This window comes from Cibotium barometz, chromosome 21 (genome assembly GCF_041138505.1).
Source record: "Cibotium barometz isolate CiBa-2024 chromosome 21, ASM4113850v1, whole genome shotgun sequence".
NCBI classification, from domain to species: Eukaryota; Viridiplantae; Streptophyta; class Polypodiopsida; order Cyatheales; family Cibotiaceae; genus Cibotium; species Cibotium barometz.
In genome coordinates this window covers 45,491,292-45,519,172 of record NC_141066.1, presented here as the reverse complement: position 1 = coordinate 45,519,172, position 27,881 = coordinate 45,491,292, and the positions used below count along the sequence as shown (strand labels likewise).

The window sequence follows — 27,881 nt, the reverse complement described above, 5'->3', positions numbered from 1 at the left end:
CATGAAATGGCTCTCGACCTAAGTGAGAACACAACCAATGGACTAACGTCGAGTATCTTGCTAAATCTAAGTTGATTAAACCTGTAATATTTACAACAAAAGTCAGAACAATTGCCTTAGTCCCCATCCATTGCCTTTCAACATGACTTTTCTAGAAAACCGTATAGTCCCCTAATCTAAACCAATAGAAATCTTGTATAACGCGATATCTATATTGACCCATAGACTAAGTTCCCAACCTTGGGTCTCTCCTCCCTTGTCTCGAAGGAGCAGTAGGCTTTCTACCAAGATCAAAGACAAGCTATGATTTGGTCCATTTAGCTGAGTGCAGTTAATGAAAGCAGTACATCCCATTATAGTGTACAACTGAGACCAAAAGAGGGGTGAACCTGAAATACGAGCTCAGTGCATGATTCCCTTGCAGCACAGATGCACCCAATTTGGATTTACATGGCATCTTACAGAGCATACCAACCGTATCATTTGCTTCAGTTTTCTTGCTGCTATTCTGTCAGCCCTGCTTCAGGTTCAGCCCGTGCATCATATCTGAACACAGACTCTCGAGTCCCTTAAATGAAGGAAGAGAATATATCATGTGATTGAAACTTTGACAAACTTTAGCCAGCATCAAACACGTGGTCTTCAAATGTCCTCAAAGATCCAGTCTCCTGATCAGATCTTTCATACTTGAAAATTCGCAGCCTGCCTTCCTGCAAAAGTTCATGACATAAAAATTTGACCTAGTGAGATGTCATATGCATGCCTCCCCTCCTTCAATGCATGTACTCAGCTGCACAGAAGAACAGGAGAAGACGGTGATGGCCGAGCTCTTCCATATCAGTATTCAGACCTACAAGAGCACAGAATGGGACAGCCAGGGGCCAGGAAGCATGAGCCAGAAAAATAAATGCACTCTTTTAACAACATACCTTTGTACCATAAGCAAGTCCACCCCCAACTATTGGGTGAAAACAAGCAACATTCACTTCATCTTCAGCACTTGGGAGCACTTTCACCAGCTCCATATCAGAAACTCTGTATATCTGGAGTCATAAACACAATCAAGTCGTGTACAGAGTCAAATCTGAGATCTCATGCAATAAGTTTTGCCAGTCTCTGCAAAGCATTGTGTCTAAGTTGATATACAGAACCCTAACAGGGAGACCAGCCCAATCTTCAGACACAAGTGCAGAGTGCTCAGGCACAGCATGAACATGAAATTAACACCACACCTCCAAGATGGTGAAGATGGGAACGGTTGTTGTCCCATTAACAACAATACTTCGCAAAAGAGAGCTATGCCGCCGACCGTATGCCAACAGGATATGGTCAGAGGTAGGTGAAAACTGCACAAACAAAGATGACATTAATATCATCCCATAACCCCAAAAGATCCATTCAAACACAAGTCAGATCCCTGAAAGACATGGCATAGGATTCTATCAACAAACCTGAATAGAAGTGAGACAGTGAGCGGCCCTAATTGCTCTTGATGCAAGTACCTTCCCAAACCTACATATATGCAGACAACATCAGTAATGAATACACTAAAAAGGTTCAGGATTGAGCCAGACTGTTTCTGCCATTAAAACAAAGATGTATGGGTACAGACTGAGGAAAGACGGGGTGCTAAAACAGTCAATTAAGTACTGAAACCAGCTTACGTTGCCTCTTCCAGGGAATATATTCGAAGCTCATAAATAACCTGCTGAGCAGAAATGGGATGCCGTGTTGGAGAGGTGGCTGCTGAGGCTGCCTCATTAAGAGGGGGTCTCAAATATACTGATGGATCGGAGTCAGCAAGAGGTAGGACACATGCCACACAAGCAGCTAAAAAACGCCCACAAGGTGAAAAGTGAGCTCCCATTTCACTGCCATGAAAAGATATTGTCAGTGTCAAACTAATGGTTAACCCAAGACTCTTAACTAACTTCACACTCAAAAGAAAACTACCTGCATAGCACTGCATGTGGGATTGTCAGACGGCAGGTCTCTGGATCGAGCATTGCACTTGGGTGCTTCATATCATGTGGCCAAATTCTAAGCTTAACTGTACACGGCAACTCTGCAGCAGCTGCAGCTGCTGCCATCGTAACTTGGGGAGATGTTTCTGCTGCAATCATGCCCAAATTAGGATCCCTACTTGCAAAACCATGGAGAATTCCCACATGTACAGAACTGGCTCCATCGTGACCTGATGCCGCTGGTCCTCTATGAGCAGCTCCTCGGGCATGACTTCCTCTAGAGTTTCCTGACCTCCCAGAGTTTCTGGCAGTAGCAATGCCAGCAATTGGAGCAAGCACCGCACCATTATTCCCATGCTGCTGTTGCTGGGGAGGCTGAAACCCTCTTGCCTCAAAAGGCATGCTGGGAACCATAAGTATGCCATGCTGAGGACCATGTAAGGTGGGCTGAACTAGTCCTGCCTGTGTTTGACCCATGACCCAGCCCTGCAAAAATGGCAACTCCCAATCTGGTGACTCACCAACTTGGAAGGGGGGCTGCAAAACAGGGGGCACGCTATCTCCAACCAGCACCTGAACATTAAAGTTGCTCCAGACTCCAGAGCTAGGCCACGTATTTGTTGCATCAATCTGTCCTTCTGGCACATTTGATGGCAGGGTTACTCCCAGCAACGAGTCCCTAGTTTCGGTTCTTGGCAACATTCTGGGCAGGCTGTAGGTATTTTCAGCACCTGCTAGAGGATTTCTGATACCAGGTCCATCAGCCAATGCTGGCCCTTCTGCAGCCCTAAGAAGCATATCTACACCAGACTCCATATTGCTACCACCCTCTAGCATGTAAGGAATGTGATTTGTAACTTCACTTGGTGATATTTCACCTAAAAGGGATGGTAAATCATTTTGAGATGGTCTAGGAGAAACATCCATCGGTACAGCTTCAGAATTGATCCCAGTCAGCTCTAAAGCCTCTCCATCAGGTAAAAACGTGTTTGCATCTGGTATAGGTGCGCGATGCACACCATTAAATTCCATCATCATGTTGTCCACCTGTACAGTTCCGATGTCATTATCACGAACCCAAGCCGCAGGCCAGATCCATGTAGGTGCAGGCAGTTCTGGACTTGAGACAGAGTTCCCAGACTGCCTCAAATCAACAAAAGGCTGCTGGAGTGGAGTAAGTAAAAAAAATGGCAGGTCGAGGATATTGAAGATACCCAGGTGAAGTGGCAAGAGTCATGGGGCAATCAGGTGCATCCAAGCCATTTACCTGCCAAGAGGTACGATAAATGTAAAAAAGAGCCACAGATAAGCCTAATACAGAGCAACATGAAGAGCATAACACCTACCTCAGCAGTAAGCAACAGAGGAGCTGCATGAGGGTGAAAATGTACAGCACGAAGAGAACGCCGTGTTCTGAGTACAATGGCAGGTGAAGCTGCATCTTCTTCCTGCCTGCTGTATTGCCATATGTAAAGCTGCAGCAACCAAATCCATAAAGAACCATCAAACCAAACCCATGAAGTATGGAACTCATCAAAAAGGAGATAAGAACACACAAACTAGAATATTATCTATCACTAGTATATTATGGTTTATGAGTACCTTATGACCTGAAGCAACAGCTAGTAGATCCCCTTGAGCATGAAATGCAATTGAAGCAATGGGCCTATCTGCAGGAAAAAAGAAAAGCATCCAACCTAAATACCTGAAATATTTCACTGCATTTAACAAGAGTTAAAAGTAATCAAGTAATAGCCCACAACCAATAAACATTGTTTATAATATTCCAGCAAGCAAGACATTCCTCTACAAAGTTATACATGGATTGAGGCTTACAAAAATCATGTGACGCAATGCACTCTGCAGAGTTTGCATCCCATATCTTCACTTCATTATCAAGGCTTCCACTTGCCAGTATGTCTGATCGGCTTGGATGAAAGCGCACCTATGCCATTAAAACATCTCGTGAGCTTTAGTTCTGAAATGAAGGTAGCAGTTTTGACAGAACCAGCTTTAAAAAATAGGATCCCTTCATGAGGTAAAAAGAAGAAGAAGTCCATTTTGGCAATGAAAAACCGCAGCCGCTGCCGTGATCTGGTTAACACAAGCAGGCAATTGACTAAAAACATGTTTTATTTTGTTCTAAGCATATGAGATTCCTACAAATCAGTTGGTGCCAGGCCTACACATAAGCCAGGTAAGAGAACTACGATATGTGTTGCGTGGCTGTCAACAAGCTGCTATGAGATGGTGCAAGGAGATCACCTGACCCATAGGAGTATGACAAAAACAGAACTGCATGGATCGGAGAACGAAAACACAGAAACGACTTGTCTGTGCATCGAAAACAGCCTGAATCTAGGAAACGGGTCTTTAGCATTATCTAGTACAAATGGAGCACCCCCACCCCCCCCCCCCCAAAACCCCGTGCACATGCACAAACCGAACTAAACGGTTTGTGTGAAAGAAGCACCATTTGATTCAAAAAAGGCTTCATTGTTTTGATTTTGACAGTAAGATGCAACCTATGTTGGTGGTCACACTTTTACACAAACACATGAAAGGTAAAATTGTAAATAGAAACGTGGGGAAAAGGTAGAGAGAAATAGAGGAGAAATTTAAAGTGGGTCATAATTTGGAGGAGACGGCAAGGAAATTTGGGGAAAGTCAAAACTTAGTAGGAAAAGTTTCCCGCAGGGCCCGCCGGAGGGGGGGGGGGAGAGAGAGAGAGAGAGAGAGAGAGATTTGGATATTCTTGAGATGAGATTAGGAACTGGGGAGCAAGAGCACGGGGAAGGCCATTTAGAAAGCAAAACGTTTAAGGCCTGCAAGACATGTATGAAAGAGCTTATCATTACCACCCAAGGGGTTCGTCGATGACCACACAGCGTCTTTGAACATAATCCCGATTTACAGCATATGATTTTGACGGTATGATCACCACTGCAATAAAATCATGATATTGCTCTCTAAGCATGAGTGGATATACATAAAGCAAGAGTCTTAATTGCTATTCCAATCAAAAAGCTTACTGAGTTGATGCAAGTATGTTTCCATCGGGACTGAATGCAGCAGCTATTGTAGAGCGAGGAGCAGGCTGCAAAGGGCAGTACTTTGCTGTACAATGTCTCAACGACTCTGCCTCCAACCTGAAAGTTGTAACTTCTGTTAAAAGAAAGCTCAAGCAATGATATATAGCTAAGTGATTCAAAGGAGAAGCAGCAACCAAAAGCTACACCATGAAGCATCTTACATAAGGACATCGGTTCTGCCAAAGATAGATGTATTACCATGCTATGAGTGCATGTTTTGCACTGGTTGCCTCATGCCTTAGACCAGACGTGTTGATGCTACACCTGGCTGATCCTTTCCATAACTTTCTGAAAGGCTGCCTCACAGCAGGAGACACTTCTCTCCATGACAACAGCCTTGTCACATTATCCACACTGCATTAGCAAATACACGTATAAGAAGATAAACAAAATAAAACTTGTGTGCCCTTATGATTTATGATAGAACCAAATAATCCAAAGAAGGAAAAGGTTGAAGTTCAGAATACTTCTCCTCACAAAGTGGCCAGCTGGAGGAGAAGCGCCTCTTCCCCTTATGATCATTTGATTCCGGCCCTTAAATGAGGTGAGTTTGTGTTTAGCCCTTTGTGGTTGTATCTAGCCCTTCGCGGCTGTTTTTCTATAACTAATTTAAGGATCTTTTTCCCCCAAAAAAAAAAGAAAAAATCTTTATCATGTTTTTACCCCAATCTTGTGTGGGGTGTTCTTGGCCTGCACCTCACATGTTTGCTCAGGGAATCAGCTGTGTGGGATGCAGGAAGCTCTAAGGTCCAAGTCTCCCATGTTTCTCCCCAGTCAAAAGTGGGAACATATAAAATGTTGGTTCCTTCTCACTAGATTGTACTCGCTTGATAACACACAGGTAATTTTTGGTTCAAAGTCTAGTATAGGTTTGATGGCATGAGCATAAATCAAAACAACAAAAGAAAAAAAGCATTCAAAATGAGAGATAATACGATTGAACAGACTTACAGGTGCCTTTTGCCAGCATAAGGATGATACCGTGAAGATGATGAGGCCTGTGAAGTTGATGAAGTTGTCCCTGGAGAACACTCTGTTGTAATTTTCCTAGTACTTGAACTTGTCATGACACCTAGTGTTGTCCAATGGCGTTGGATGTCACAAAAGAACACAATAAGTGTGGCTTTTAATTCTGACTCGAGGTGACCTTACAGGCCTAAGTGTTTTGCACGACACATCTCTATAAGCCAAGATAATCTTCTGATGGTACCTCAAAAGCTTGAATTAATGCCTCAATCATCAAGCAGGATAGCTGCTTTCTAGAACTCCACAAATCCTAGAATCAAGTTTCAGAAATGTGACCCAGCTAATCATTTGAGCCAAATCTCATAACAGACTGTCAAGTCCTGTCAAAGACAAAGAGCAAGTTGCCTAGATATCAAAAACCATTATCACTCTCAATTTTGTAAAGAATGGAGTCTCATAGCAGGCACACAAAAGACCGTACAGGCAATATCCTTCCATCCATTCAAGCCAACACCTTGAGACTATCTAGATCAAGCAACTGCCAGATCAGACCAAAATAGATTGACAAACCAGGTGGGACATGCCTAGTGCCGTACTTGGTCTTGGTTTGTGTCTTCTTGCTATATCGCCATGATACAGCTTGAAATTGAGAAAGACAACAACTGAAAGGCTTCAGAATAAGCTGGATGCAAATGACTTTCATGATCACCTTGATGCTAACATCAGAAAAAGACAGACCAGGCACAGATTTGGGTTAAAATAATGACTGCATACTTAACGACTCTCAAGTCTTGACTAAATGGAGCCTCATAGTGGGCACACAAAAGAGTGGAAGGGAATTGTGCTTCCCCAATTCAACCCAATGCCCCAAAAAATATATTCAACTCTGGTTTATGCATCTCTCATATCAGAAATTTCACCAAATGAAAACTAATCAAACCAGGTAATGCTTCCCTAGTCCTAGGTTACCTGGTCCTAAAGCAACTTGATTCATGTATCTACCTCAACTACCTACACTACTATATATTTATGTACAAGAAAATGAGATACAACGGTGTAAATCCCTGATCTCAGCCCAAACACTGCTGTAGATCACCCTCAGATCAGCCCCAGTGTAGAGAAACGGTTGCCACGTGCTCCAATCAACTATCATATGTGCTGTCGGCTTGTAGAAAGGGTCCATGACTGCTGTCCACACCTGGCCAATTGCTCCTGACCAATCCAACTACCACATGGAATCTGCCAGACCAGTCACCTACTGCCCGCCACATATTTGCTGCTGACTGGCACCTGGGTGCTGCTGCACCATGCCTGTTGGCTGCTGCTAGGTGCCACGTGAGCCCACAAAATACAGAGGTGCATCACATGACTCACATGCCATATATGTTTTGGGCGGAGGCAGTTCCAAAGACAATCTACATCGTCAACCGATCTCCAGCAAAAGTAGTGAACAGAGAGCCTCCAGAAGCAGCTTTTACAGGAATAAAGCTTCAATTTCTCATTTGAAAGTTGTTGGATCTGACACTCATGTTCATGTTTCAAATGACAAATCTGGAGCCAAAGTCCAAGATGTTTGCCTTCATTGAATACAACTTGCAGACAAAAGACTATAGGCCCTATAATCCATATGAAGAGATTACAGGTTTGCTAATCAATTCTAACAATACTGATGATTACTTAATAAAGCTCTAAACACTAATAACTAATGAGAGAATATGGCACGATAAACACAATGAACACGCTTCAACTAAATGATGAAACACTCACAATACTTCTGCTTGAGTCCTTCGGCTAGCCTTAATTCATCTTCGTAGAAAGCTTCTTCATTTGCGTCTTACGATGAAGCTTCATTAGAATAAGCATCCATCCTCGATGCTTCACCTGGAAGGTCCCTCATCATATTCGCTCTCCAAACCTCAAGGTAGAGGACATAATGCTCACAACTTCTCTTTACAGATTCTTGGAAGTCATTATCAATTTGAGTGTAACTCAAATCATTCCTTATTTGGCTTTGGAAATCCCATACCACATTAAACTTCCCTTTTGATACCTTAATTCGAAATCGAACTCTTTTAGCATCTCAACTTTGCGAGTTTTGCTAGCATCAAGGTCTTGCTTATCAGAAATCCATTTGGTACTTTAAGTGTAGCACCATACCAATAATGTGAAAGAACACGAAGCGGGGAGCACCAAGCGAAATAGAGGCGCAACACGCAGAAGACGGCCATCAACCGGTCAGGTCCCCCCCCCCCACCCAAACATCCCATGAGACCACCAATAAAGATGGGGGATAAGGGGTGACCAAGGAGCATTTTGCCCTATATAGAGGGGTTAAGTTGACCCCAACCCACTATATGGGATAATAGACTGCCACATGACAGCGTGAGAAGCGGAGAGCAAGAATCCATTCCAACACTCCCCTGGATGTGAAGCCCGAAGCCGAGCAACAGGAACCGACGAGGCTCTGATACCATGAAAGAACGCGGAGCGCGGAGCACCAAGCGAAATAGAGGCGCAGCACATGGAAGACGGCCATCAACCGGCCGGGTCCCCCCCACTCAAACATCGCATGAGACCATCAATAAAGGTGGGGGTTAAGGGGAGACCAAGGGGCATCTTGCCCTATATAGGGTTAAGTTGATGTCAAATCCCCATAGGATCTCCTCGTGGAACGCTCCTAGTACATGACTCAAAACCTGCAAACAAACAAACAAGAAGGGGGACTCACCTCCCAACCACGACAGCCGTGGGCAAGCCCACAAGACTTGGTTGTCCCCACCGAGCCACGAGCTGAGCTAACTAGATGGACGTACCGACCAATCTCTACCTCGTGACGTCCCATACCGCCACGAAGCTACCCTCGCGGGCCTCGAGACTGCTACCGGCCTCGGCTGCATGAAGCAGGTGCACGTCTGCACTAGATCCAGGCTCCAGACCATAGAGCTCTCACAAATCATGCGAGACTCTATATGACTAATGACTAACCTTGGCCACCCTTTTATAGGCTCTTGGCCGGTCATCGGGCGTCCACACTTGGGTGCCCGCCCGTTAGTCTATCCCTAACTCAGCTCGCCAATCAACCTGCCTAGCTCCAAGCTTCCCCAAACCTCGAAACTAGTCTTGTGTGCGTGTAGTACACGGTAGATACACACTCTGCACATGACATACTCCCCTTCCTCTAAGAGCTCACTCCTGAGCTCACTAAAAAGCCAAGGTAATCTCTCTGAAGAGTAGTTAATGTCTCCCATGTAGCGTCCTCCTCAACACAATCCTTCCACTTGATCTTGTATCCCGTGATACGCGTATTACGCAATCTTCGTTCACAAAATCCAAAAATCTTTTCAGGTTCGTGTGGAACAAATGTCATGTCCTCGATATCTATGATTTCTTGAGGAGTAACTAACTCGTCTGTTCCACCCAGTACTTCCTTAAGTGTACTGACATGAAATACAAGATGAACTTTCACATGAGAAGGCAAATCCAATTCATATGCAACCAAGGTAGGATCAAAACGTACGTATGGATCCAATCCGTACCGTACGGATCGATCCGTACGTTTTTTTTGGGTTTCGCCTGTGATAAACATTTCGCCGTTTTGTCCTTCTGTGCGGCGTGCCTGCGTCTAGTGTCTGCGTCTTGCGTCTGGACTCTAGAGGTGAGTTTATCCTATTCATTCTCTTATGGGGATTGGCCTCCCATTTACATAGATTTTATACTATAGTACACACACAGTTGAGTCGTTGACACGAGTCGTTGACACTCCGCGTTCTCTTTGGTTTTATGTTGAATAGGTGGATCCAACACGTGTCAAGCTGGTCCCAGATCCTACCACAATTGATGAGGCAGAGCAACGGTCGAGAGATGAGCAGGACAAGATTCTTTGCCTCCTGCATAGAGAGCTGGCGAGTGTAGACAGGTGGGTGACGAGATCGAGAGCCCGGGCTTATAAAATTCAGCTACATGAGGGACCTGCACATGCGGAGAGTTCTGGCCGGAGAGGGAAGCTGCCTATTCAGACTCCTCGAACACGTGTGAATGAGGCTGTTCGCCTCATTCACTCTACCCAGCAAGATGATGCAGAGGCAGGGACATCTGAGGCAGCCCACCCACTTGTGCCCATGATGACAGGGCCTGAGTATGATGACGAGGGCAATGTCATCACGGAGGGTTATATGCTTGATTCTCCAGGGTCATCATCCTCATCGGATGATGAGTTTTGATTTGGATTACCTTAGTTTTGATTTGGTGTTGTATGGACATGGCACATTTTGTCATTATTCATAGACTCATTTTCAAATTTCATCATTTTTTGATGTAAATTGTGAGTTGTCACGACTCACTTGTCACAATGTGACTTGTCTTAAGTAATAAGTATTAAGTATTAAGTACGATTAACTTATTAAGTATGATTGACGACTTGTGCTTCTAATTTCTCACTTTTGAATTAGTAGGTTTGTGACCTTGTTGTATCTCTATTTCGAAAGTTTTATATGTCAATGTGGACATGGACTGAAATTTTATGTAGGTGGCTGCAATTTCTGAGATTTTATGTATTTTTACCAATGGTACGTATTTTTTACGTACCTTAAATTTTTTTTTCCATACCAAACAACGTACAGTACGTACAGATCCGTACAGTACATAATGTTTGGTACCACCTTGTATGCAACTGAACCAATCCGTCATATAATACGAAATGGTCCATAGTATCTAGGGAATAATTTCGGAGATCGACCTGTCCGTAAAGTCTCGGAATCTTTCGGAACTCGCAAATACACCATCGTTCCTTCAGAGAACTCTCTTGGTGAACGATGTCTATTAGAATAAAATCTGACTCGATCTTGAGCACTTCTAATAGGTTCCTTCGCAACTTGTAACATTTCTTGCATATCTTGCAAAAAATTACGTACTGCATGATGCATAAGTCTTGAGAATCCCACTGTAACAGGTGATCTAGGTTGAAACCCATACATAAGCATGAATAGCAAACCATTCCGAATCATCCACTGGCCTCCTGCAACCTGAATGGTAGGCTGCTCAGTCATCGAGCCTTGGTCAATCAATGAGCTCCCGTCTTGGATCTTCTGCCAAAATGGACCAAAATAACTATCAGTCCTGCAAAGCCCTCTCAATGACTGAAATAAGTCAGTAGAAATCTCGGTGAACGACAAAGTATTCACCTATCTAATTCGACTAAGCGCATCTGCAACACTATTCATGGACCCTTTTCGATAACGAATCTCAAAATCAAAATCTTACATTAACTCAGCCCAACGAGCTTTCCTTCCTCTCAAATCATCCGCATCACACACATACTTGATTGACTGATGATCAGTCAATACCACAAACTTAGAGCCATATAAATAATGTCTCCAAACCTTGAGAGCGTGAATCACAGCATAAAGCTCCTTCTCAAGGGTTGGCCAAAGAGATTGAGTGTCGTCTAGCTTTTTACTTTCAAAAGCAACAGATCTACCATCTTGAAATAAAGCAGCCTCGATGCCATAGTCACTGGCATCAGTTTCGAGAACATAAGGTCGACTAGGATCGGGTAATGCTAAGATAGGTGCTTCCTTGACTTTATCTTTCAAAAGTCGGAAGGCCATATCTAGATCGTTATTCCAAGTGATAGGCTGATTTGACTTACGTCCACGACCTCTCAACAAGTCGGTCATCGGTAGTGTGAGCTGAGAGTATTCCCGCCCAGATTTCTGAAGAAAAACAACAAAACCAAGAAAAGAACGAAGTTGTTTCACTATTCATGATATAGGCCAGTCCAGAACCTTCTGAACTCGGTCATAGTCAATGCTCAATCCATCTCTAGTGATCTTGTGTCCCAAGTAAATGATATCTGTCATAAAAAACTCACATTTACTTAACTTAGCATATAGTCGATTCTGTCTTAAAATAGATAAGACAATCGTAGGTGTCTAACATGATCCTCAAGAGTACGACTATATATCAAAATATCATCCAGAAACACAACCACAAATTTTCCCAAATGTTCACGAAAAAGATCGTTCATCATTTGCTGGAAAGTGGCTAGAGCATAAGTTAACCCAAAAGGTAATACGAGAAACTCGTAATGGCCATACCTAGTCCGAAAGGCGGTTCTTTCGACATGCCTTTCATAAATACGTATCTGGTGATAGCCAGTACGTAAATCTATCTTCGTGAAATATTTCGCTCCTGCTAACCGGTCAATCAAGTCATCTGATCTAAGGAGAGCATAACAGTTCTTAATTGTCAGCTTGTTCAATCTCCTGTAATCTACACACATTCTCCAGGTGTTGTCCTTCTTTCTCCTAAGCAACACAGGTGCACCCCAAGGTGATTTACTTGGACGGATCTGGCCCATCCTCAAATAATCTTCGAGTTGTTTAGCAAACTTATCTTCCTCAACTTGGCTCATCCTGTAAGGTAGAATACTAACAGGATGAGCACCATGGATCAAGTCAATACGATGATCTACTGCCCTTTCAGGTGGTAAGCCCGATGGCAGTTCCTAAGGAAATACATCTTGAAACGAATCAAGTATCTTCTGTAATTCTTTGCTTTCAAATACACTTAATTCATTGACATCCATAGAAGGTATGAGAAATGAAGAAAGTGGAATCAATACACAATGGAAAGCGGTATACAAAGAAGAATCCATTATATTTCCAAAATCAACTGTATTTACAAGAGGTCTCTGAGAGGGATATATACAATCACCTAAAATACTATACTGGGTGTTCCTATGTTGAAAAGAAAAAATATGACTAGACCAATCTATTTGGACTTGAAGAGTCTTAAACCACTCAATCCCTAATAACAAGTCTACATGTTCTAGGTGCATAATATAGCATTCCACAGTATCTTTGTAGTCCTGAATCCGGATTGGTAGCATCTCCACCTTTCGATCCCATACTTGCTGACCCGCAGGTAGGCGTACCTCATAGGTATGATCGCTGGGTGTCGTATCAAGACCCAATTTCTGCACAAGTTTGTAATTAACAAAGTTGTGTGAGCTGCTAGAGTCTAGAAGAATGTGGATTCTATGGCCATTCACTTCTCCATAAACTCGGAGAAGATCATGCAAGCCAAAAACTTTAGAGTTGAACAAACAATCAGAACAGGTACTAGGACGAGAAAGTACAGTAACTGACGTACCTGTCAAAGATAACTGGTTAGCTGCCTTTGGCTTGGGTCCTGCCACCCTTTTTCTTCGAGCACTCGTTACGCATGTATCCTTTTTTTTCGCAGATGAAGCAACGCCTCTCCTTCTTGAGCTTCAAAGCTTTAAGGAGACGTTTCTTCTTCGCTGGTGTCGAACTTGAATTCTTCGAAGGTTGGTCCGAAGACTTTTCTTCAGTCGTGTTAGCCATTGGTGCGGAGAACTTTCTTTTGTGCTTGTTTCCCTTCTCGGTAACGGGTTTAGACTTCAAAGAGACCATTGTATCATCATAGATACGAGCGGAATGAATGGCCTCGTCCAAAGTTTTGCATTTGTTATTTTTAACTTGTAAACGGTATGAGTCGGGTAAACCGGCTACAAAGAATCCCAAAAGAGTTGTGGGATCCATCTTTGTAGCTTTCATCTACAAGTCCTTAAATTTCTAGAGGTAGATCTCATAAGTGAGGTGCTGCGAGATCATGGCCAAAGCAGTAAACCGAGCAACAAAATCATAATCATCCTCTTTCTTGAGGAATTCTTTCTTGAAGACATCTTCGAATTGTGCCCAAGTCGTTGGCTTAGGGTTGAGTTCCTTCCACCAAAGCAAAGCTTTGCCTGAGAGGAAACCTACTGCTAGCTGGATCTTTTTTCCATCGTCATATGGATGGAACTGAAAATGGACTTGCCACTTACGTAGCCAAGTGTCCACTATCTCCTTGGTACGCTGCTTTTGCTCGCCCCCGAACTGTTCCAGAGTGATGTTGGGGCCTAAAGCAGAGGCTAAGATATCCATACCCGAAAGAGTAGATAGAGTAGTGGTCAAAAGAGAGAGAATGTTCTGCAAAGCCTGCATCTGCGCAGCGATTTGTGCTTGACGTTCCGAAGAAGAAGCTTCGAGAGCAATTTTAAACTCTTGGAAATCTAATTTTGAGACATAATCGTCGAAAAGATCGGCATCGGTATCTTCCGTAGCCGGCAGGCCTTCACGTTCGATAAGGGGCTTCAACTCGAATTCTTGGGTCGACATCTTGAAGAGGGCAAGGGGAGAGAAAATTCGATCTTGCACAAGAAAAGTGCTAAAGAACTTGAGAGCTTGAGAGCTTGAGAACTTAAGATGTGTGGCAAGAAGCCCGCTTAAGGGGTTTATATAAGCTTCCCCAAAAGCACTCTCTCACAAAAAACAGCCGCCATGCTTTTTTTTGTTTTCTCTCTCTCTCTAAACTGTTCAAACAGTTGCACAACAATAGCCCTTCTTCTTGCTAAGCAAACAACCCTTTCTAGACCACCATCTCCATCATCACGGGTCTCTTTGATGAAAAAGCAACATACTAATCTAAAAAACAGAAGTATGCATAGATAAAAAACAGCAAGCTTCTTGAACTCAAACCTTTTCTTCGACCTCATCTCCTCTACCTACCGACTTGCTCGTTCACGAGGCATGCTCTGATACCACTGTCAAATCCCCATGGGATCTCCTCGTGGAACGCTCCTGGTACATGACTCAAAACCTGCAACAAACAAACAAACAAGAAGGGGGTGCAGGCATGACTCACCTCCCAACCACGACAGTCGTGGGCATGCCCACAAGACTTGGTTGTCCCCACCGAGCCACAAGCTGAGCTAACTAGATGGACGTACCGACCAATCTCTACCTCGTGACGTCCCATACCGCCACAAAGCTACCCTCGCGGGCCTCGAGACTGCTGCCGGCCTCGGCTGCATGACGCAGGTGCACATCTGCACTAGATCCAGGCTCCAGACCATAGAGCTCTCACAAATCATGCGAGACTCTATATGACTAATGACTAACCTTGGCCACCCTTTTATAGGCTCTTGGCCGGTCATCGGGCGTCCACACTTGGGTGCCCGCCCGTTAGTCTATCCCTAACTCAGCTACTTCTTTGCACCATAAACCTCCTCCTCATATGCTCAATAATCTTCCTATGAACAATTCAACTCTTGCTTTCAAAAGAAACCATTCTTTCTTTAGTTAAAAGACCATTCCAATAGCATTCTTATTCACATAAGCTTGGACCACAAAATACTTAGTTTGAGCCTTATATTTCCAGCATAGGAGCTATAGCTAGTAGCACGTTAAACTCTTCAAAATTTTGCTTCTAAAGTCCTTTTCAAAGCTTTGCTTCTAAAGTTCCTCCTCGGTGTAAACTTTTCCTTTCCCTTTCCTTTAAAGGGATTTGCTTCAGTGTGGTCACTTCAATCTTCTCAAGATCTTTGCCGATTCCAAACTAGGATACCCTAGATACTTCACTTATCTTTAAAAAAGGTCAAACTTAAGACTCCTTGACAAAAAGGGAATACCCCCTCATTAATTGAAACACCCTATCAAGATGTTGAATCTGCACCTTCATAGATCTTGATATGCAAAATCAAAGATCTATCCAGGAAAATAATTAACCCAAATTTCCTTAAACACAGAAGAAATAAACATCATGTTCGCTTTAGACCTAAATCTTTTCTTCCTTTAAATCTTCTTTGGAAGTTCAAAGGCTATGTATAGCATTGATGTCACGTGCATCCCGCACTTGGATGCCACATAGACATATCTGAACAGGAAGGTGCAGGACCTGGGGTGGAAAACGAGTCCCATGTGAGCCCAATCCGAAACGAGTCAGCCAAGGTTCCACTCCATTCGTCCAAGGTCAGGTGTGCATTGTCATGCACATGCGTCCAAGGTCAAGTGTGCATTGTCCTACACATGAAACAGTGCCAGTCCGTGCTGAGAGTCTCCCTCTAGAATGATGTCAGTTACTCTGTGTGTTTGGTCTGTGACCAGATGCCAGACATATGTGTATTGCATGTAGGTTGCATGTAGAAGGGGGCATCCCTCAGGGCTACCCCAGAAAGGAGTATTATATCCCATGTTTGGGCAAGGGGTAGACCTTAGGCCACCCCAAGGGGTCCATGGCCTTTGCCCACCAACCAAGGAAGCTCGGGCCCTGTCGGCTAAGGTCCAATCCAGCCAGCCGACATGCACTAGGGGCTAGTCCAGCCAGCCGACATGCATTTGGGCCAGCCCAGCCAGTAGGCTAGCCCATAGGGCAGCCAGGACTATAGGCAGCCAGAGCATAGAGCTGCACAAACAGCCTAGACAAAAGCGATGGAAAAGCTAGCGGCCGGGTTGGTGTGAACATGTGGGATTATTCAGCATTAAATGCTATTTTGCAAGTCGTGGAGAGAGAAAGCAGCCAGCCGACCAACATCATTAAGGGACATATAAACCCAAGGCATAATTCAGTCCAGCCCATCTCATATTTCACAAGGTGAATCACCTTCCTTGAAAATCACCTCTCGCCTGTGTTTGTCACCAACCTTTTTCTGCTTAGCTTGAGATCTTTCTATGGCTGTCCGAACCTGTGCAAACGCAATATCCAAATCACGGACATACTCATCTGCTGCAAAGATTTCATCTTTTGTTCGTAAGATAGGTGGAAGCACCACCTTGCCATAGACTATCTCAAATAGAGCCTTATTAGTTGAAGAATGCACTATGTTATTGTATGCAAACTCAACCAATGGCAAATACTTTTCCCAGTCTGACTTTTGCTCAGATACATAACACTTGAGCAAGTCAAGTACAGCTGAATTTGCTATTTCACTCTAACCATCTGTTTGAGGATGATAGGCTGATGAAAAACTCAACTTTGTGCCCATATTATCAAACAATGCCCGCCAAAATAAACTGGTAGTCCGAGGATCTCTATCCCCCACAATAGACTTGGGCATGCCATGATGTTTGAAAATCTGAGCTAAGAACAACTTTGCCATGTGCTCTGGCTTGATTGTTTTCCTCACAAGAATAAAGTGTGACTATTTGCTAAAACGATCTATAATAGTCCATATAGCATCATTTCCATGTGCCGACTTCGACAGATCCATAATGAAATCTATAGCAATGCTTTTCCATGGTTCCTATGGAATAGGTAGTGCTGAAGCAAACCAGGTGTCTTGTGTCTATCAAACTTGACTTTCTGACACACTATGCACTCTCGCACATAAGCTTCAATATCCCTACATAGAGCTGGTCAAAAGAAATATCTTTCCAAAGCCTGTGTAGTAGCCAAAATACCACAATGAGACCAGCATACGGCGAAGCATGACACTCTTCCATAACCTTTTGGCGTAATTCACACACTACACAAATATGATTCTGCATCATTAGAAACCCATCTCTAATCGAATAAGATGGGACAGCAGTACCATGATTCAAATCGACCCAAATAAGCTGAAAATTTGTGTCCAAAGCATACATATCTGGCATCCCTGATAAGTCCTGATGGTAGGCGGTAGTTACGGCTGCACTTATGGCCTGCGTGACAAAGCATCCACCACCAAATTCTTCTTGCCCGGGGTATGCAGCTCCCTAAGTTTATCAAGAATATCATCGATTTGAGGAATCGAAAACCTGTTCTTGATAGTAATCTTGTTAAGGGCCCTATAATCAACAAAAATCTTGTATGTTCTATCCTTTTTCTGCACAAGTAAAACTGGAGAACAATAAGGCAAAGAACTTGACCTTATCAACCCCTTCTCGAGTAGATCATTTACTTGAGTCATAATTTTCTCCTGTTGGGCAGCACTCACCCTATAAGGAGGTCGGTTAGGAGGAGAGCTCCCAAGGATTATGTTCTGTCCTGGTAGTGAATCAACAAAACAATCAGCATATTCACTTAAGAAATCAATCTTATCTTGATCTACGGGAGTTACAACATCATGCTCAACATTATCACATACAAAGACCAAGTAAGAACAAGCTAATTTCTTTATTGCCTTTGAAATAGATATATGGTTACAATGGATATGGTACTTCTAGTAGTACCTGCATCAATACAAACTTCCCTACCCCTATGAGTAAACATAACTTTCTTTTCTTTGGGCAAAATCTTGGGATCCAAACGATAATGCCAAGGCATCCCAAGTATCACATCACATCCCGTAAGTAGTGCCACGAGGAAGTCTTCATGATCCAAATATCCGTGTATCTATATGCGAAGCTTCCCAATGATGGGAGTGACCTTAACTTCCTTGCCCTCAAAGGCAGCATCTGCATGAAAGTCCATGCCCAATTCCTCAGGCTTTAACCCGAGAGCAACATCCATCTGTATGAATATGAAGTTATCTGTTGACGCATTATCAAAAAGGAATAAAGCTGTTTAGTCCTTTAACTTGCCCCAAGCTTTGCATAAAATTCTGCTCTTTGGTTCATGTGCAGTGTTACCTTGAACATCGGTATGGGAACATGTGCAGCATTTATTAGTGTTTTTTCTGTATTTTATCAGTCGTGGAGCACTTTTATGACAGCTGACTGCTTATTAGCCAGCGGACTGTTGTCCAGAAGGGGTATAAATACCCAACCCGCAAATCATTCTCTTCATCTCATCATTTTCCAAGTGCTGAAGCCCAGATCAAGCTAACGCAGAAGGGGTGAAGGATTGCAGGTCAAGGGCAGAGATTCCTCTCAGCCAAGAAAGGTTCAGTCAATCTTTTATTTCAGTATTTTATATCATTCTAATAAAAGCAAATACACCATACGTGGTGGGGGCCCTACAGAGGGTATTCGGGACCCAATACTCTCTCTCTCTCTCTCTCTCTCTCTCTCTCTCTCTCTCTCTCTCTCTCTCTGCACATCTATATTCAGTTTTGTGCGTTAATTTTCGTCGCGACAAGTTTGCTGATTTCTGAGCATTAAAGTTACCGATCTCCCCCGAAGCTTCCGCATGTTACAGTGCTATCAGAGCCTACTTCAAGTGTAAAGATTTTGGGCTAGCACTAGGCGCATGGATCTAGGGGTGCTGGGCACGGTATGCCTGCTGTACTGGAGGTCGGGCAGCCTGTATGGGCTGCCCCATACTTGCCCTACAACCCTCCTAGGGCTGGATAACCAGTCGGCTACCCCCTATGTTTTTCCCTTTGGACAACAAGCAAGTGGACACGGGCACGGGATGGACACGTGTGAACATGCATCAGTTAGATGTGAAAAGGAAACCCATGTTGGTGGCCAGCCCAAGTGTGAACGGGGACAAAAAGGGAATCTTTAAAAGTTATAAGGTTTTTGAAACCTTTGATGATCAAAATATTATTGTAAAGGATGCGTTTTCTTAAAAACTTTGCTTTTTGGCGTTTTTATGAAAAACGCATCCTTTCTTTATATAAGGGAAGGTGGCGGAGATTCGAGGAGTAGGGTGGTGAGGCCGTATGGGAGATCGCCGTATGACCCTTCACAGGTGGTGAAGCTGCGCAGGAGCCAAGCGCCGCTACATGGGTATATAGGAGCCGCCGCCGGGTACAGGTGCCGCAACTGCCACCGCTGTTGCCGGGTACCGCCATGTACAGAGCCGCTGCCGTCGCCGGGTACAGCCGCGTCGCCGTCGGGTACAGCCGCCGCCGCCGCCGCCGCCGCCAAGTACTACCACCGCCATTGCCGCCGCCAAGTACCGCCGCCGCTACCGCCACTGGATACTGCCGCCGCCGTCGGGTGCTACTGCCGGAAGTTGCTACTGCTAGGCGCTGACAAGGTGCTGATGCACATGGCCTACAGCAGGGCGCGGCTGCGCATGGGCAGCCAAGCCGGTGATTAGGTGGTTGAGCATGGTCTACTACCAAGTAAAAAGCGACCAAGCGACTACATCTATGGGCAACCAGCAATGGCTACAGCTAGGTAGGCATCAAGCAGGAATTTCTCTGCAGATAGTTGGGCAACCAGACGAGTGTCAGACGGGAGGTCCTCTACACCAGGTGGCTGCATGTGTGGAAGTAGTCAGCATGGGTCTCTCTCTCTCTCTCTCTCTCTCTCTCTCTCTCTCTCTCTCTCTCTCTCTCTCTCTGTAAACCGGCCTCTGATAAAGCAAAGGGCGGTGGAACAAACATTTGCACATAAAACACTTCAACACCATTGAGGACCTAGAAAAAGGAAAACAAACAGGGGGAGCTAGAGTGCTCCTGCAAATAGTACACGAACACCGATTGGCCCCAAATCGCAGTGGCGCCCCTTGCGGTATTTCTTTAATTGATTTTAAGAGCTTTGATTACAATATAAGGCTGGTAATTCAGCCGTCCCAGTAGAACTCCTGAAGCCTGCAAAGAACCTGCATCTGGCTTCTTGTCCACACGGCATCCACAAATAAATCCAGCCATTGTTCACATCGAAAAACTCTCACATTGAGTCTGCATATAGAAGCTTTCTCCCATGATCAGGGCTGCCACAACCATCCATAGCCTCTCACACTATGAATAGCATCACACCCTGACACATCCAGTGCTTCTGCATCACAACACAGACTCCCAAACTGTCTCTCAAAAGAGTATCACAGCACAGCATAACATACAGTCCTCGACACACCTGTACAAACCCTCTCTACCATCCAAGGGTACTATCCATCTCTGTCATGGATTCCCTGTCCCTTGTCCTACCAGTAGCAAGGCTGTACCAAACATGTGTCCACTCCTGTACCTTCTGCCTGCATGTGATCTATCTCCTGGAGAAACCCAAAAACATGTTTCCTCATCGTGAAACCTACGACCTGTTTCCACATGAAACCCTTAGGCCTGTTCCCCTTTGAAACTTATGTCCTGTTTCCATACATCAAGTTGCCTGTTCCCTCGTGAAACATCTGGCAACATAGAGATGCCCATAGCTGTAGTTCCCACTGTTCCTTTCTAGCAAGAGAAAACAATCTGCTCCATGAGCACGCAGCCATGCGAGCTTGCTTCACTTCCATGCCAAGAAACATAACCAAATAACCTTGTACTTGCAGCCAAAGACCCAAGCACATAGCTGAATTTGCAACCAAACAAAAACAGCCCATAATCAGTCCATAAACTGACCCAAAACAACCTTGTTGCAAGAGGGATTAGCACCATGTGCACCTCTGTAGTCCTGGCCACCTAAGCACCAAGCGAGAGAGAGAAAGAGAGAGAAAAAGCGCTGCAGTCTGCCTGCTTTCCACGAGCCAAAGAGCACACGCATGGCCTAGCTTTCTATGTGCCATCTGTACCCTGGAGATGTGCTGCCTGCGGCTGTACAAGACTGAACTGTCCCGCCTATACCTGCTGGACAGAACTGTCCTTATCTGCCTGTATGTACCTGTTCGTACAAGTTTACACCTGCACAGTAGGCGCCTGCACCTGCAGCACCCGTACCAGCCTGTACCGGCCTTCTCACAGCTGCTGTACTGTACGGCTATTCTCCACGCAGTCAACCGGCCTGCTTTCTCCTCTCTTCCACGCAGCCAACTTCTACGCAGACACTCCAAAAAGCACATGCGCATCCTCTAGGGAAAGGCGCCTCTTTTGCCTGCTAGCCCTCCTTTTACCCCAAAAAGCACACGTGGCCCCAAAATAGCTTATGGGCCACGTTTTCTTCATAAAAGGCATTAAAAAATGACTTTAAAGGTTTTTAAAACCTTTTAAGTTAAAATTCCTTTGCCCCCTTTCACACATGGGGTTATCCACACATGGGCTTCCATCTTCACTCCCACCTGATGCCATTCACACTGTCCACCATGTCCCCGTGCACATCTGCATCTTGTCCAGAGAAAAACACAGGGTCATGACATACCCCCCTCTTGAAAAATGGCAAGCGTCCTCGATTGCACTCAATGGCACAGTAAAGCATCTCATGAGCAAAGACTCCCATATGGCAAAAACAATGGCCTTCCAATGCATCTGGATGATAGAACAATCATCCTGCACAATAAGCCACACTGTCCTCTTGCTTGTTCCTTCAGAACCTACAGCAAAAGTCTAAAACCAAATGGAAACACGTTAACTGTGTTAGCCAAAAACAAAACCATGCATCATTCTACATATGGCACACATATGCATGACACACATGCATTCGCAAACAATATGCTCCTCAAAATGCTCTACCTACTCCAAAGTAACAGTCTAAGGGCTGCTCGCAAGCCTTACGCCCATGGGCATCCCGCAGGACCCACGACTGAAGGTAAAACATGAGCATATGAAAGCACTCAATGCATCCAAACACTACATCTACCAAGTACTTTCCCACATATGTCTCATGGCCATCCCGCAGGAGTTACACCCCATGAACATAATAAAGCACTTGATGTATCATACCAACATACATGCAGCACATGACACAATGCAGAGTATTTCCCAATGTATTCTCAGTGGTACCAGGATCCAATGGCACCAGAATACAAAAATACCTCTACGTCAAAAAGTGTATGCATACATGCACAAACAGAGTTCGATCCATATTTCCATGAACCAAACCAACTCTAGGACTGCTCGCAAGACTTATGTCCTCCATAGAGTTATCCATAGTTGCAGTTAGAGTTCCAGGTGCGCGCGACTGTGAACCTTACTCAACCACCATCTCATGTGTCTAGAACACAAGATCATAGAAGTCCCATAAGCAGATGTACTGTCAGCCTCAGTACCTTCGGGTGAATACAAAGATGTCACCAAGCGACTCCTAGATAACAAATGAGCCTGTCTGTAACAACAAGGGAGCGGAGGTGCTACCCCCCTTTTGAGCATCAGGCAATGCTCCAGACCTATGCTCTGCTGAACCTGAATGAGCCGTAACAAGAGTCGACTACAACTCATAGGCATCAAGATAAAGCTGCAACTCCTGAGGTGAATCTGCTAAGTCACCCTCCTCCATCCACTTCGCATCCATCAGTGAACCTCCTCCATCCACTTCGTATCCATCAGTGAACAGCTCTTGAACTTCACAGGATAGCGACGGGAAACCTTACCCTGTACCTTTCTTTCCTTATGTGCCAGTATCTGCTCGGGAATAAGAACCTCGTCAAGTTCCTCTGCTTCCGTCTGAGCCTCATCTGATACATCCTCAGGCACCCAAAACCTGCTTGCACTCCACCCAAGTGGTAAGCACAAGTCCTCGATGAAGCATAGTAGATCACCACAAACTGTCTTCCGAACCCATGAAGCCTCTATGAAGATACGACCAGTGACTAACTGTCGAATGTTTTGCACCATAATACTTCAACTGCTTCTTGTTCCTGGCCGACTACTTCTTGTCCTTGGTGTCTTTTCTCCTGAACTTCATCTTCAGCTCTTGCTCTTCACCTCATATAGGCAAAGACACACAATCCTGCACTGTGTCCTGCACTTCCTTTTCACTTTCCTCATGTTGAAGCTTTTGATGTGACTCTCATGAGACAACCACGAGCTCGCCCCCTTAGGAAAGTTGGCGATTGTCCCGACCAAAGCAACCACGGACTCGCCTCCTTGAGAAAGTCGACGATGTGTCCCGGCAACGGAACCTTGTAAACCGGCCTCTGATAAAGCAAAGGGCGGTGGAACAAACATTTGCACATAAAACACTTCAACACCATTGAGGACCTAGAAAAAGGAAAACAAACAGGGGGAGCTAGAGTGCTCCTGCAAATAGTACACGAACACCGATTGGCCCCAAATCGCAGTGGCGCCCCTTGCGGTATTTCTTTAATTGATTTTAAGAGCTTTGATTACAATATAAGGCTGGTAATTCAGCCGTCCCAGTAGAACTCCTGAAGCCTGCAAAGAACCTGCATCTGGCTTCTTGTCCACACGGCATCCACAAATAAATCCAGCCATTGTTCACATCGAAAAACTCACATTGAGTCTGCATATAGAAGCTTTCTCCCATGATCAGGGCTGCCACAACCATCCATAGCCTCTCACACTATGAATAGCATCACACCCTGACACATCCAGTGCTTCTGCATCACAACACAGACTCCCAAACTGTCTCTCAAAAGAGTATCACAGCACAGCATAACATACAGTCCTCGACACACCTGTACAAACCCTCTCTACCATCCAAGGGTACTATCCATCTCTGTCATGGATTCCCTGTCCCTTGTCCTACCAGTAGCAAGGCTGTACCAAACATGTGTCCACTCCTGTACCTTCTGCCTGCATGTGATCTATCTCCTGGAGAAACCCAAAAACATGTTTCCTCATCGTGAAACCTACGACCTGTTTCCACATGAAACCCTTAGGCCTGTTCCCCTTTGAAACTTATGTCCTGTTTCCATACATCAAGTTGCCTGTTCCCTCGTGAAACATCTGGCAACATAGAGATGCCCATAGCTGTAGTTCCCACTGTTCCTTTCTAGCAAGAGAAAACAATCTGCTCCATGAGCACGCAGCCATGCGAGCTTGCTTCACTTCCATGCCAAGAAACATAACCAAATAACCTTGTACTTGCAGCCAAAGACCCAAGCACATAGCTGAATTCGCAACCAAACAAAAACAGCCCATAATCAGTCCATAAACTGACCCAAAACAACCTTGTTGCAAGAGGGATTAGCACCATGTGCACCTCTGTAGTCCTGGCCACCTGAGCACCAAGCGAGAGAGAGAAAGAGAGAGAAAAAGCGCTGCAGTCTGCCTGCTTTCCACGAGCCAAAAAGCACACGCATGGCCTAGCTTTCTATGTGCCATCTGTACCCTGGAGATGTGCTGCCTGCGGCTGTACAAGACTGAACTGTCCCGCCTATACCTGCTGGACAGAACTGTCCTTATCTGCCTGTATGTACCTGTTCGTACAAGTTTACACCTGCACAGTAGGCGCCTGCACCTGCAGCACCCGTACCAGCCTGTACCAGCCTTCTCACAGCTGCTGTACTGTACGGCTATTCTCCACGCAGTCAACCGGCCTGCTTTCTCCTCTCTTCCACGCAGCCAACTTCTACGCAGACACTCCAAAAAGCACATGCGCATCCTCTAGGGAAAGGCGCCTCTTTTGCCTGCTAGCCCTCCTTTTACCCCAAAAAGCACACGTGGCCCCAAAATAGCTTATGGGCCACGTTTTCTTCATAAAAGGCATTAAAAAATGACTTTAAAGGTTTTTAAAACCTTTTAAGTTAAAATTCCTTTGCCCCCTTTCACACATGGGGTTATCCACACATGGGCTTCCATCTTCACTCCCACCTGATGCCATTCACACTGTCCACCATGTCCCCGTGCACATCTGCATCTTGTCCAGAGAAAAACACAGGGTCATGACACTCTCTCTCTCTTGAAGGTGAACTGAAGGAGGCACCGAGGGGCTAACAACCAAGGGGTTTTTGGCATCGTGATTGGATGGTGCACATGTGGATTTATCTGTCATGGAAACAGGACATTGGTCTTTCGAGAAGAAACAAGACTTTTGTATCGAGGATACAGGCCTATGGTTTATGGATACAGGTCTAAGGTTTATCAGATACAGGTCTCTGGTTTCGTATGGAAAGCATGTCTCTGGATTCATGTGAAGTTGTGAACAGGCTCAGCTCTGGTTGTCTCGAGGTTACACGCGAGTTGTGACTGTAGGAAGGACACAAGGTTTGGGACAGCCCTACTGCTTTTAGGGAAAGGGTTTGTGGGATCCATGACGGAGAAGACCTTTTCAAGCAGGGAGGTGTTGTCCAGGTGTGCCTTCTCTATAGAATGCTTTGTTGTACTAAGCGAGAGTTTTTATTGGGAAAGTCCTGGGTGAAAAGCTAAAAGGGATCCTATTGGTAAAGGATTCGACAAGTTGTACTTTGTACTCAAATTTTGTTCAAGTAAAGAAATACCGCAAGGGGCGCCACTGCGTTTTGGGGCCAATCGATGTCCTTGTACTATTTGCAGGAGCATTCTAGCTCCCTTGTTTGTTTTCCTTTTTCACGTTCCCATGGGTGATGAAAAGTTTTGTGTGCGAGTGTTTGTTCCACCGCCCGTCAGATTTCTAAAGACCGGTTTCACCAGGGCCTTCCTGGCCCTTATGGGGATTGTCTTGTACTTTCCCCATGCCCACAAGAGTTCCTGGGGTAGCCCTATGGGCTGGCCCCTTTTTCCTAACTGCAAACCCTAACTGTCTACACAGTGTTCTGGCATCCGGTATCATACCAGATACACAAAGTCACTAACATCATTCCAAAGGGAGACTCACAGCGCGGACCGGCACTGTTTCATGTGCAGGACAATGCACACCTGACCTCGGACGACTGGGATGGAACCCTAGCTGACTTGTCCCAGACTGGGCTCACATGGGGCCAGTTTACCATCCCAAGTCCTGCACCTTCTGTACAGATATGTCTACGTGGCATCCAAGTGCGGGATGCACGTGACATGATGAGCTCCGACGAGCTTAGAAGAAACGCTTGGCATGGATCCAAGAAGAACTTCTTGCAGGAGGGAACCACCTAGGGCCAAAGTGCAGCCCAAAACCGAGGGTGTGGTCTATCGAGGAAGAGCCTTCAAGGCGAGAGGAACTTCTAGAGGATGTTCTCACAGAAAAGGAGATTCCAATAGAGGTACCATTACTCGACAAACCAAAAACCGCACCCGAGGTAGATCTCCCAAATCCCGTTTGGAGAAGGATGAGGTCACCTTGACGCCGAGAAGATGGGTCTTGTTTGGACGAGAATGAGGTCAGCCTGAAGTTCCCCAAGAACTACAGAAGAGTCTCTCTGAATCCGATAAGGAGAAGGATGAGGCTACGTAGATCCAATGGAAATGGAGTGAAGTCTACACTTGGACCTGAGCGAAATAAGAGCAAAGGTGTATGGACTACCCCAATGCTCCAAGTTCAGCAAGAGGGGATGTCACTTGCATCAATTAATCCCGATGCTCATGGACATGTTTATCCTCGCTAGCATGTATACAGGCAGATTTTGCAGCCCTACACGCACCCAACAGTGCCCGGATCACGTGCCCATCGATGGGACGAGACACCTTTGGAGCATGGTTTGTCCTATTCTGAACTAAAGGAGGTAAAAAGAAGACAACAATGCCCAATCGCAAAGGCGGAAACCTCAGCCTAGCCTCGTGAAGTGGTTCGGAAAACTCAATGGTTGCCCAAAAGCACCTCAAGGTGAACTGGTGGGTAAGAACATTTATGCATGCTAAAGCAGAACAAAGCAGGAAAGTTAAAGACCACATTTTATTCTTCAGTTTGCCATGTGTCGTTTTCCCTTGCAAGTATGAGGGTACACTACAGCGGACAATCCACAGCAAAAGCATGCAAAAGGCAAGAGAGTTTTTAGTTTCCTTCTTGTTGTGATAACTTCTAGGGTAAAACACAGGAAGCATCATTTAATAAAATAAGAGATCAAGCTGATGTACGCATGTCATATAGATTTGAGAGAAGATTAGATACTAGAACAAAAACGCAGCAGAAAACAGCCGGACCGCTTTAGGGTAGAATACAGCATCAAATGGTGCAGGCATGGAAAGGCCTACCAAGATCCCATATATAGGCGAGCAGCTTGTAGAAAGATCTCCTTTGTTCTGTGAGGAGTGTTGTGCTACGGCAAAGTTCTTCAGATCAACCCGATCCTTCTGCTTGTATATGTAGTCTCTCTTTGAAATTTCTGAGCAATTAAGGCTTCGTCAGCGCTCTCCCTCTGATTTCCTCGGCTCTCTCTAACGTATCTGTAGATTTCCTCCGACCCCTCTGTAGTTTTTGTGAAGTTAAGATCTCTTTGATACTCTGTCTCGCGCACCCTTTCAACCCTTCAACGTGGTTTCTGTGCAATTAGGGTCTCTCTCTCTCGCTCGCTCTCTCTCTCTCTCTCTCTCAGGGTTCTCTCGAGTCTCACGGCTGCTCGAGAGGGGAGATGGGAGTCAAAGAGGCGGCATTTCACGCGCACAGAAGATATGAGATTGCCCTGGCCCCTCACTTCGTGCATGCCCTAGCTCAACTGCTGAGTCAACCTAAGGTGCGTGAGGCCACAAAATTTT

The 27,881-nt window shown here is 45.1% G+C and overlaps 1 pseudogene across 1 annotated transcript; it reads right to left on the bottom strand.

Annotated features, from left to right (window-relative positions):
* Positions 1–57: 57 nt before the first annotated feature.
* Positions 58–27,881, bottom strand: LOC147627224 (uncharacterized; annotated as a pseudogene). Its single transcript, XR_015268466.1, has 14 exons — positions 27,381–27,881; positions 6,008–6,402; positions 5,255–5,410; positions 4,997–5,113; positions 4,823–4,907; positions 3,801–3,909; positions 3,567–3,634; positions 3,311–3,439; positions 1,954–3,231; positions 1,665–1,871; positions 1,452–1,512; positions 1,233–1,346; positions 930–1,043; positions 58–710 (listed from the first exon to the last, which is right to left on the bottom strand). The product of XR_015268466.1 is annotated as an uncharacterized LOC147627224 (transcript).